The sequence below is a fragment of the Neophocaena asiaeorientalis genome, unplaced genomic scaffold (genome assembly GCF_003031525.2).
Source record: "Neophocaena asiaeorientalis asiaeorientalis breed wild unplaced genomic scaffold, Neophocaena_asiaeorientalis_V1.1 scaffold30, whole genome shotgun sequence".
Classification (NCBI taxonomy): Eukaryota; Metazoa; Chordata; class Mammalia; order Artiodactyla; family Phocoenidae; genus Neophocaena; species Neophocaena asiaeorientalis.
This window is the reverse complement of record NW_020174923.1, coordinates 6506339-6517061: the sequence shown is the minus strand read 5'-3', so window position 1 is coordinate 6517061 and position 10723 is coordinate 6506339. Positions and strand designations below refer to the sequence as shown.

Sequence of the window (10723 nt, the reverse complement as noted above, 5' to 3'; positions counted from 1 at the left end):
TTCTTCTTTCTCTAGTTCCTTTAGGTGTAAGGTTAGATTGTTTATTTGAGATTTTTCTTGTTTCTTGAGGTAGGCTTGTATAGCTATAAACTTCCCTCTCAGAACTCCTTTGCTGCATCCCATAGGTTTTGGATCGTCACGTTTTCATTGTCATTTGTCTCTAGGTATTTTCTGATTTCCTCCTTGATTTCTTCAGTGACCTCTTGCTTATTTAGTAATGTATTGTTTAACCTCCACGTGTTTGTGTTTGTGTTTTTTACGTTTTTTTCCCTGTAATTAATTTCTAATCTCATAGCATTGTGGTCAGAAAAGATTCTTGATATGACTTCAGTTTTCTTAAATTTACTGAGGCTTGATTTGTGACCCAAGATGTGCTCTATCCTGGAGAATGTTCCATGTGCACTTGAGAAGAAAGTGTAATCTGCTGTTTTTGGATGGAATGTCCTATAAATATCAGTTAAATCTATCTGTCCTATTGTGTCATTTAAAGCTTGTGTTTGCTTATTAATTTTCTGTCTGGATGATCTGTCCATTGGTGTATTTCTGGCTTGTAGAGTTTCTGCTGAGAAATCAGCTGTTAACCTTATGGGAGTTCCCTTGTATGTTATTTGTCATTTTTCCCTTGTTGCTTTCAATAACTTTTCTTTGTCTTTAATTTTTGTCAATTTGATTATTATGTGTCTCGGCGTGTTTCTCCTTGGGTCTATCCTACCTGGGACTCTCTGCGCTTCCTGGATTTGGGTGGCTATTTCCTTTCCCACGTTAGGGAAGTTTTCGAGTATAATCTCTTCAAATATTTTCTTGGGTCTTTTTCTCTCTCTTCTTCTGGGACCCCTATAATATGAATGTTGTTGTTAATGTTGTCCCAGAGGTCTCTAAGGCTGTCTTCATTTCTTTTTTCTTTATTCTGTTCTGCAGCAGTTAATTCCACCATTCTGTCTTCCCAGTCACTTATCTGTTCTTCTGCCTCAGTTATTCTGCTATTGATTCCTTCTAGTATACTTTTCATTTCAGTTATTGTTCATCTCTGTTTGTTCTTTAATTCTTCTAGGTGTTTGTTCTTTAATTCTTTTAGGTCTTTGTTAAACATTTCTTGCATCTTCTCGATCTTTGTCTCCATTCTTATTCTGAGGTCCTGGATCATCTTCACTTTCACTATTCTAAATTCTTTTTCTGGAAGGTTGCCTATCTCCACTTCACTTAGTTGTTTTTCTGGGGTTTTATCTTGTTCCTTCATCTGGTACAAAGTCTTCTGCTTTTTCATTTTGTCTATCTTTCTATGATTGTGGTTTTCCTTCCACAGGCTACAGAATTGTAGTTCTTCTTGCTTCTGCTATCTGCCCTTTGGTGGATGAGGTTATCTAAGAGGTTTGTGCAAGCTTCCTGATGGGAGGGACTGGTGGTGGTAGAGCTGGCTGTTGCTCTGGTGGGCAGAGCTCAGTAAAACTTTAATCCGCTTGTCTGCTGATGGGTGGGGCTGGGTTCCCTCCCTGTTGGTTGTTTGGCCTGAGGTGACCCAGCACTGGAGCTTACCCAGCTCTTTGCTGGGGTTAATGGCAGACTCTGGAAGGGCTCACACCAAGGAGCACTTCCCAGAACTTCTGCCAGTGTCCTTGTCCCCACATGAGCCACAGCCACCCCCTACTTCTGCAGGAGACCCTCCAACACTAGCAGGTAGGTCTGGTTCAGTCTCCTATGGGGTCACTGCTCCTTCCCCTGGGTCCCGATGCACACACTACTTTGTGTGTGCCCTCCGAGAGTGGAGTCTCTGTTTTCCCCAGTCCTGTCAAAGTCCTGCAATCAAATCCTGCTAGCCTTCAAAGTCTGATTCTCTAGGAATTCCTCTTTCCATTGCTGGACGCCCAGGTTGGGAAGCCTGACGTGAGGCTCAGAACCTTCACTCCAGTGGGTGCACTTCTGTGGTATAAGTGTTCTCCAGTCTGTGAGTCACCCACCCAGCAGTTATGGGATTTGATTTTACTGTGATTGCGCCCCTCCTGCTGTCTCAGTGCAGCTTCTCCTTTGTCTTAGGATGTGGGTATCTTTTGTGGTGAGTTCCAGTGTTTTCCTGTCAATGATTGTTCAGCAGTTGTGATTCTGGTGCTCTCGAAGAGGGAGTGAGCGCACGTCCTTCTACTCTGCCATCTTGAACCCTGTTCTCTCTTCTTAAGTCATTTTGTTTATGTCTGTATTTGTGCCTCATCCACATCCAAAAGGGATTTGAGGTGATTTACAACAAAACCCACTGTAAAAGAGGGCAGTTAATGATGCTGCCCGAGGAATTTCTGCCCCAGAGTGAGGCTGGGTTTTTCCTGCATTTGAGAATTACATTTGATTCTGAGTTTCTTGGCAGTCAAGACAAAATGGGAAACCAGAAGGGGTGTGTGGTACTTGAGTCCTGTCAATCAATGAGTATTTTCTCTTGACATGAGCTGCTGAGAGGAAACTCTTATGTAGATTCTTATACAAGAGGTCCTGAATGACAAAATGGGCATTTGTGGGCTTCCTTGGTGGTGCAGTGGTTGAGAGTCCACCTGCCGATGCAGGGGACGCGGGTTCGTGCCCCGGTCTGGGAAGATCCCACATGCCGCGGAGCGGCTGGGCCCGTGAGCCATGGCCGCTGAGCCTGTGCGTCCGGAGCCTGTGATCCGCAAAGGGAGGGGCTGCAACAGTGAGAGGCCCGCGTACCGCCAAAAAAAAAAAAAAGGGCATTTGGGGGGCTTCTTTGGTGGCACAGGGGTGGAGAACCCCCCTGCCAATGCAGGGGACACGGGTTCGATCCCTGGTCCAGGAAGATCCCACATGCCGCGGAGCGGCTGGGCCCATGAGCCATGGCCGCTGAGCCTGTGCGTCCGGAGCCTGTGATCCGCCAAGGGAGGGGCTGCAACAGTGAGAGGCCCGCGTACCGCCAAAAAAAAAAAAAGGGCATTTGTAGGGCTTCCTTGGTGGCACAGTGGTTGAGAATCCGCCTGCCAATGCAGGGGACACGGGTTCGATCCCTGGTCCAGGAAGATCCCACATGCTGCAGAGCAGCTAAGCCTGTGTGCCACAACTACTGAGTCACAAAGCACCGAGATGATCTCCCTGTGCTATGCGGCTGCTTCCCACTAGCTATCTATTCTACATTTGGTAGTGTATATATGTCCCCCTCTGTCTTTTGATTTTGTTGCTGGTATCTTCTGTAGACCGGAGTATTTTTTTCTATACAAGCAGATCTATTGATCTTTTTCTTTATGGCATCTAAATTTTCTGTCTTATTTAAAAGGTCGCTGGGGTGGGATAGGGAGGGTGGGAGGGAGACGCAAGAGGGAGGAGATATGGGGATATATGTATATGTATAGCTGATTCACTTGGTTATAAAGCAGAAACTAACCCCCCAAGGTTAAAAAAAAAAAAGAAAAAAAAAAAAAAAGAAGGTCGCTCAGAGCCACTGTAAGAGCCATGGTAACCACCGCATTCATCTTGCTTTCTAAATGTTCCCCTGAATCACGAAGTCACAGGAAAGCAATGTATTTAGACAGCATTAGCCCAGCTCCCGTTGAGAGGCCTCTATGGAAATGTGATTTAATGTTAGTCCCTGGCTTTTAGCAAGGGTCGATACAAAAACTATAGGAAAAACTTTGCATCTTCTGCAAAATTACAAATGCCCATTTTAAAAAATTAATTTATTTATTTTTGACTATGTTGGGTCTTCATTGCTACGTGAGAGCTTTCTCTAGTTGCGGCAAGCTGGGGCTACTCTTCGTTGCGGTGCGTGGGCTTCTCATTGCGGTGGCTTCTCTTGTTGCGGAGCATGGGCTCTAGGCACACGGTCTTCAGTAGTTGTGGCTCGAGGGCTCAGTAGTTGTGGCTCGCGGGCTCTAGAGCTGATTCACTTTGTTATAAAGCAGAAACTAACACACCATTGTAAAGCAATTATAGCTCAATAAAGATGTTAAAAAAAGATGTTAAAAAAAATGAAAAAAATGCAGTTACAAACAGAAAAAAAAAAAAAAGACAGAGGGAAAATGTTGGCAAGACGTATAACAGACAAAGGGTTAAAACACCAAGTAATATAAAGAGCTCTCAAAAGAAAGTCTCAATAGAAAAATGAACAAAGGTTATGAATAGATATATTTTATGTGTGTGTATATATGGTTAGTTTTATGTGTCAACGTGGCCAGGCTATAATCCCAGTTATTCAATTAAACACTAATCTAGAGATTGCTGTGAAGGCATATTTTCGATGTGATTAACATCTACAATGAGTTGACTTGTAAGTCTTCAATAATCTGCATTTGCCTTATCCAGTTAATTGAAAGACCTTAAGAGCAAAGCTGAGATTTCCCTGAGAAAGAAAAAATTATGCGTCAAGATTGTAGTATTGGCTCCTGCCTGAGGATTTCCAATCTGCTGGCCATCCCTACAGATTTTGGACTCGCCAACTCCCACAGTTGTGAAAGCCAACTCCTTGAATGAAATCTCTCTTTATAGATATATTTCCTACTGGTTCTGTTTTTCTGGAGAACCTGACTGATACAAAATAATATACAAAGGTTCGATAAAACTTTGGTAATGGTCAATATTGGCTGAGACTTGGGGAAGCAGGTACTCACACATACATCATTGGTGGGAGTCTACATTGGGGCATTTTGGAGAGCAGTTGACAATAGCAGAGTTACAAAAGCAAATTCCCTTGATTCAGCAATTCTGTGGCTTTGCTTGCAAAAGTACACCAGGATATGTGTACAAGGCTGCTCATTGTAGCATTTGTAGAAGCAAATAATTAAGCAGCTGGTATAGGTGAAATAAACTCTAGAATGTACATGCAATGCAATATTGGGAATGATAAAAGAATGAGGAAGATCTATATGTGCTGCTTGGGGAAAACTATATTATTAAGCCAAAGAAGAAGGGGCGGGGCTTCCCTGGTGGCGCAGTGGTTGGGAGTCCGCCTGCCGATGCAGGGGACACGGGTTCGTGCCCCGGTCCAGGAGGATCCCACATGCCGCAGAGCGGCTGGGCCCGTGAGCCATGGCCGCTGGGCCTGCACGTGCAGAGCCTGTGCTCCGCAGCGGGAGAGGCCCCGGCAGTGAGAGGCCCGCATACTGCAAAAAAAAAAAAGAAGAAGGGGCAGAGAGGTCTGCTTGTATGATGACCTATGTGTACCTCACTTAGGTGTATATGCTGGTTTTGCATAAGCTTTTTAAAAAAATTAATTAATTAATTAATTAATTTTGCCCACGCCTCACACAGCATGCGGGATCTTAGTTCCCTGACCAAGGATCGAACCCATGCCCCCTGTAGTGGAAACATGGAGTCTTAACCACTGGACCACCAGGGAAGTCCCACACATTACTTTTGTAATCTGAAAAAGTCTGTGTCTGTGTTGGGGAAGCATGGTGAGCTAGGACAACTCTGGTAAAAGCCAAGAAGAATGCCAATGTTTAGCCTAACTTTTGCTTAAAAATACTTGATTTTATTTTTGCAAACAAATCTAGCACACTAAAATGGATCAGGCTCTTTGGGCAAAGGGAACCTGAATAGCAGCTATTCCGTTTCATCAATTTCAGCAGGTGTTGCACACCTTGGATACCCGAGGAACAGGCAGCAGAGATGACAGACACTCTGTTCTGAAAATCAAAGAACCCTTTCATCTTCTGATCCTAGTAGGGGGTAAACTCACTCTCTGGAGACCTGCGTTTTTCTCAAAAAGAAGTTTTGCCTCTGCCTGAATTCCTGGACAAGAGCTTGGTTGAGACTCAGTTTCTCATTCCATAGACTGCAGACTAGAGGGGCATTAGACCTGGAAAATGTTCAACGCCGGTGTTATCAGTCACTTGCTTTGTTAAATCAGTTTCCAGTTCATGATAACACATTCTTTCACTTTTGGAGAAGGTTTTTTTGTCTTTACTCAGACAAAACTATAATTCGAAAAGATACATGCACCCCTATGTTCATAGCAGCACTATTTACAATAGCCAAGACATGGTAACAACCTAAATGTCCATTGACACATGAATGGATAAAGAAGATGTGGTACATATACAGAATGGAATATTACTCAGCCATTAAAAAGAATGAAATAATGCCATTTGAAGCAACATGGATGGACTTAGAGATTATCACGCTAAGCGAAGTAAGTCAGAAAAAGAAAAATACCATATGATAACACTTATAAGTGGAATCTAAAACATGACACAAAAGAACATATCTACAAAACAGAAACAGACTCACAGACATAGAGAACAGACTTGTGGTTCCCAAGTGTGGGGGGCAGGGAAAGACTGAGAGTTTGCAATTAGTAGATGCAAACTATTATATATAGGATGGACAAACAACAAGGTCCTACTGAATAGCAGAGGGAACTATATTCAGCCCTGTGATAAACCATAATGGAAAAGAATATGTATATGAATAACTGAATCACTTTGCTGTACAGCAGAAATTAACACAACACTGTAAATCAACTATACTTCAATAAAATTAAAAAAAAAAAAACAGCGTTGGAGGGGATACCCTGAAGACAAGCAGCTCAAGAATGCTCTGTCTTATTAACTCTTTGATGCTGACCTTCCTCTTCATTGTCAGCACTGAACAGGATCAAAGGGCAGCTGGCTTCTTTCTCAACCTCTCCAGCAGGAAGCAGGATGGCATGCTTATACGAGCCAGACCTGGGGCTGAATCCTGGGTTTGCCAGTTATTAGTCATGTGACCTTGGACAAGGTACTTGCTCTCTGAGCCTTAATTTCTTTACCTGAAAAATAGGAATCACATCACCTTTCCCCTAGATTTGTAGTGAGGGTTCAATACGGTAACGATATGAAACATGGAGCGTGGCACATAGTGGGTAGGAAAGATGGAGTGAGGCTGGGTCCAAGATGAACCGAAAGGGGTTGGGGACAGTTGCTGAGAACAATTATGGTTTATGACTGGTTCCTAGGTGCTAGACAGAGCTTCTTAGCAGAGGTTACATGGCTAGGGGAAGAATAACAATGCAGTAAAAATGGTTCATTCGTTTATTCATTTTCCACCAATTACTTTATTGAGAATCTACTAAGTGTCAAATGTGGTTTTAGCCACTGGGGATACAGCCCTCACAGATCTTCTAATCCAGAGTGGGAGAGACCCAACGAGCCTGGTGCTTTCAATACAGGAGCTCCTTCACCTGTGAACAAGTTATGTTCTGAAAAGACTGTAGTTTGCAAGTCCAACGGGACGAAGAGGAATTTGTGGTCATGTAGTCGCTGGAGGCATTTCCACCAAAAAGAAATGTGAACTTGTTCTACTCTCCAAAGCTTTAAAACCATCCTTCTTTTCTTTGGCCGTGCCACGCTTCTTGCGGGATCTTAGTTCCCTGACCAGGGCTTGAACCCCGGCCCACAGCAGTGAAAGCACCGAGTCCTAACCACTGGACCACCAGGGAATTCCCTAAAACCATCCTCCTTGATGATATTTGTTTTATAAGACATCTTTCCCCAAAGGAGATAGAGTTGTTTGCAGTGGGAATCTGTTGAGCAGTGAGTGACGTGAACTCATACATTAGTGACTCTACCTAATTTCTGGAATAACGTTGCATTTCTGCAGGAAGAGATAAAAAAGATGGGTGAAGTATAAACCTTAATGTTACAAGTGATTATCTCTTAAAAGTGAAGCAATTAAATCCTTTTCTTTTGACCTTATCTCTATTTCACAATTTACTTTCCTGAAATGAACATGTATTGCTTTCGTAATTTAGACCAATTTATTGAATCACAAGCCACGGATGACTCTAGTGGTCCAAAGGCTGTTCTGATCTGAACCACACTGGGGAAGAGGTGAGGGTGAGAGTCTTGAGACAGAAGGGCCAGCACAGGCCATCCTTGAGGAGCTGCGAGGAAAAGTCAGAAGGGCAGAGAGGATTGGAGTGAACAGAAACCTTGGGGCAGGTAAAACCATGGAGTGGGGGATGGAGGCAGGTGCTGTCAGGGCGGGTCTGGATTTTGTGGGGTCTTCTTTTAGTTTTTGATTGCTACAATAATGCCACAATGGACTGTCCCAAACTCAGTGGCATGCAATAAGTTTGTGAATTGGCAGTTTAATCTGGGTGGTCCTTCTGGCCTCAGGTGGGCTCCCTTGCGCATCTGGGGGTCAGCTGGCTGTTGGCTAGGGCCGCCTTGCTCTGTTCCACCTGTCTCTCAATCCAGCCACTGGTTAGCCTGGCGTGTTCTCGTGGCAGAAGCAGAAGAGCATGAGAATAAGAGAAAGTGCAGGAGGCCTCCGCAGGCTGGGGTTTGGAAATGGTGCAGCATTACTTCTTTCTTCCTTCCTTCCTTCCTTCCTTCCTTCCTTCCTTCCTCCCTCCCTCCCTTCCTTTCCTTTCTTTCTTTCTTTCTTTTTCTTTCTTTCTTTCTTTCTTTCTTTCTTTCTTTCTTTCTTTCTTTCTTTCTTTCTTTCTTTCTTTCTTTCTTTCTTTCTTTCTTTCTTATTTTTGGCTGCATTGGGTCTTCATTGCTGCGCACGGGCTTTCTCTAGTTGCAGCCAGCGGGGGCTACTCTTCGTTGTGCTGTGCGGGCTTCTCATCGCAGTGGCTTCTCTTGTTGCAGAGCACGGGCTCTAGGCGCGTGGGCTTCAGTAGTTGTGGCTCGTGGGCTCTGGAGTGTGGCTCAGTAGTTGCAGCGCACGGGCTTAGTTGCTCTGCGGCATGTGGGATCTTCCCGGACCAGGGATCGAACCCATGTCCCCTGCATTGGCAGGTGGATTCTTAACACTGCACCACCAGGGGAGTCCCAGCATCACTTTTGCTGTGTTTTCTTGGGCAAAGTAGATCCTAAGTCTGGTCCAGACTTGGGTGGAGGGGGGAGAGACTCTGCCTCTTTGTGAGAAGGGCTAGGGAGTCAAAGGGTAGATATCCAGGGTGGGACCATCTATCACTTATACAATGCTTATATCAGCTTATACAATGTTGGGGGCCCTTTTGAAGAAAAAAAGGATCCCCAAATTATGAACACAAAATTTGATATAGGGGTCTGGTCAAGTGAGGGGTGCTGACACCATTGATTCGTGGCAAATGGACCTCTTCCTCACTGTCACAAAGAAGCGAGAATCTAGCCACCCCAGTGAGAAGAGCTGAGAAGGGGAGCACAGCAGAGCCACTGCCGTGCTGGTGGCAGAGCCCAGAGTGAGGCTCTTTCAGCCCAGGGGTGCCTGGATTCTGGACACCCATCTGCTCTGGTCCCGGTGAAGTCTGGCTGTTTCTTGTTTTTCCTCCGTGGAGAGGCTTAGTTTCTTGGTTTTCTTCAGTTCCACCTGGTTTAGACTTTGGTTTTGTAATTCTCCGGTGGGTCTTGGAACAGACATCTCGTGGGCCTTCTATTCCAGAGTGGGAGAGACTCAACAAAACTGGCCCTTTCGATACAGGAGCTCCTCCCCCTGAGAACAGATTGGGTTCGGAAATGATTGTAGTTTGTAAGTCCAGTATGACCTAGAGAAGTAGCTTGAGCAAGCTACCTGCTCCTTGCCACCAGGAGAAGCTGATGATTGCATCAACACACACACAAAACACACACACCACATATGTGCACACACAGCACTAGCACGCACAATGCATGACACACTTGTAACACAGCTCCCACACATGGGCCCACATACAAACAGGAACACACCACGTGTGCTCATACGTGCACACGCATGTGTGCACACATACACATATTCACGCGCACACCCACAGGTGCCTCGGGGCAGGGGAATCTCAGACGACCCGTCCAATTCCTTCCTTCGCAGATCGGGACATTGGAGGCCATTGAAGGTTACTGCTTATGTAGACGTCAATGGCCAAGCCGGGATGAGGGCCTCAAACGGGTCTTTGAGGACACAGGGCCCCCAGAAAAGCCTGACGCTCCCCGAGTGCCCAGAGGCATTTGTTTAGAGGAACACACTTGCTATCACTTAGAGATGCTCAGAGAATTCTCTTTTCTTTTTTTTTTTTCTTTGGTACACAGGCGTCTCACCGCTGTGGCCTCTCCCGTTGCGGGGCACAGGCTCCGGACGCGCAGGCTCAGCGGCCATGGCTCACAGGCCCAGCTGCTCCGTGGCATGTGGGATCTTCCCGGACCGGGGCACGAACCCGTGTCCTCTGAATCAGTGGGCAGACTCAACCACTGCGCCACCAGGGAAGCCCAAGAATTCTCTTTTCTTGATTCAAAGGAGAATTTCTCTTCTTGATCCAGAAGGGCCCAGGAGCAGAGGGTCAGGCCACAGGCAGAGTTTTGGGGTAGTTCAGAGGCTGTTTACTCCTACTGCCTGCTCTCAAGAAAGGAAAGATTACCCCACATCCCTCAAAGCACCTGTCCCTTATTTTTCAGGGTGCTCCAAATTACTTAATTCCTTGGTCATTTCCCCTGGAAGCCAAATGGTGTTCCTGTTTGCTGGGGCCCAATGTCTCTTGGCATAGCTGTTCAGTGCCACAGGCCAAGGATGGCTTTGCTGAGCATGGGGACCAAGGGCTGACCGAGCTCTCACCCTGTATTGTTGTTGACCTTATTTTACGGTCTGGAGGTATGTAAAGTGAGAGGCCAATTCTGGCCACATCCTGGCTTATTAGCTGCTGTGTTTTTCAGTGCAGATAGCCCTCCTGATGCCTACTCACTCCTGATGAGCCTGTGAGGGCTTATATCTCTCCTTGGGATTCACTCACTCCTCAAGATGTCACAAGGTATGTGTGACACACAGCAAAAGTGGCTCTAGGAACAAAATATGAGAAACG

At 45.4% G+C, this 10723-nt stretch overlaps 1 protein-coding gene across 1 annotated transcript in view; it reads right to left on the bottom strand.

The window, feature by feature from the left end:
• The window catches only part of RAB37 (RAB37, member RAS oncogene family), a 70665-nt gene that overhangs the window by 18277 nt on the left and 41665 nt on the right, over positions 1-10723 (bottom strand). The gene's annotated exons all lie outside the window — the stretch shown is intronic.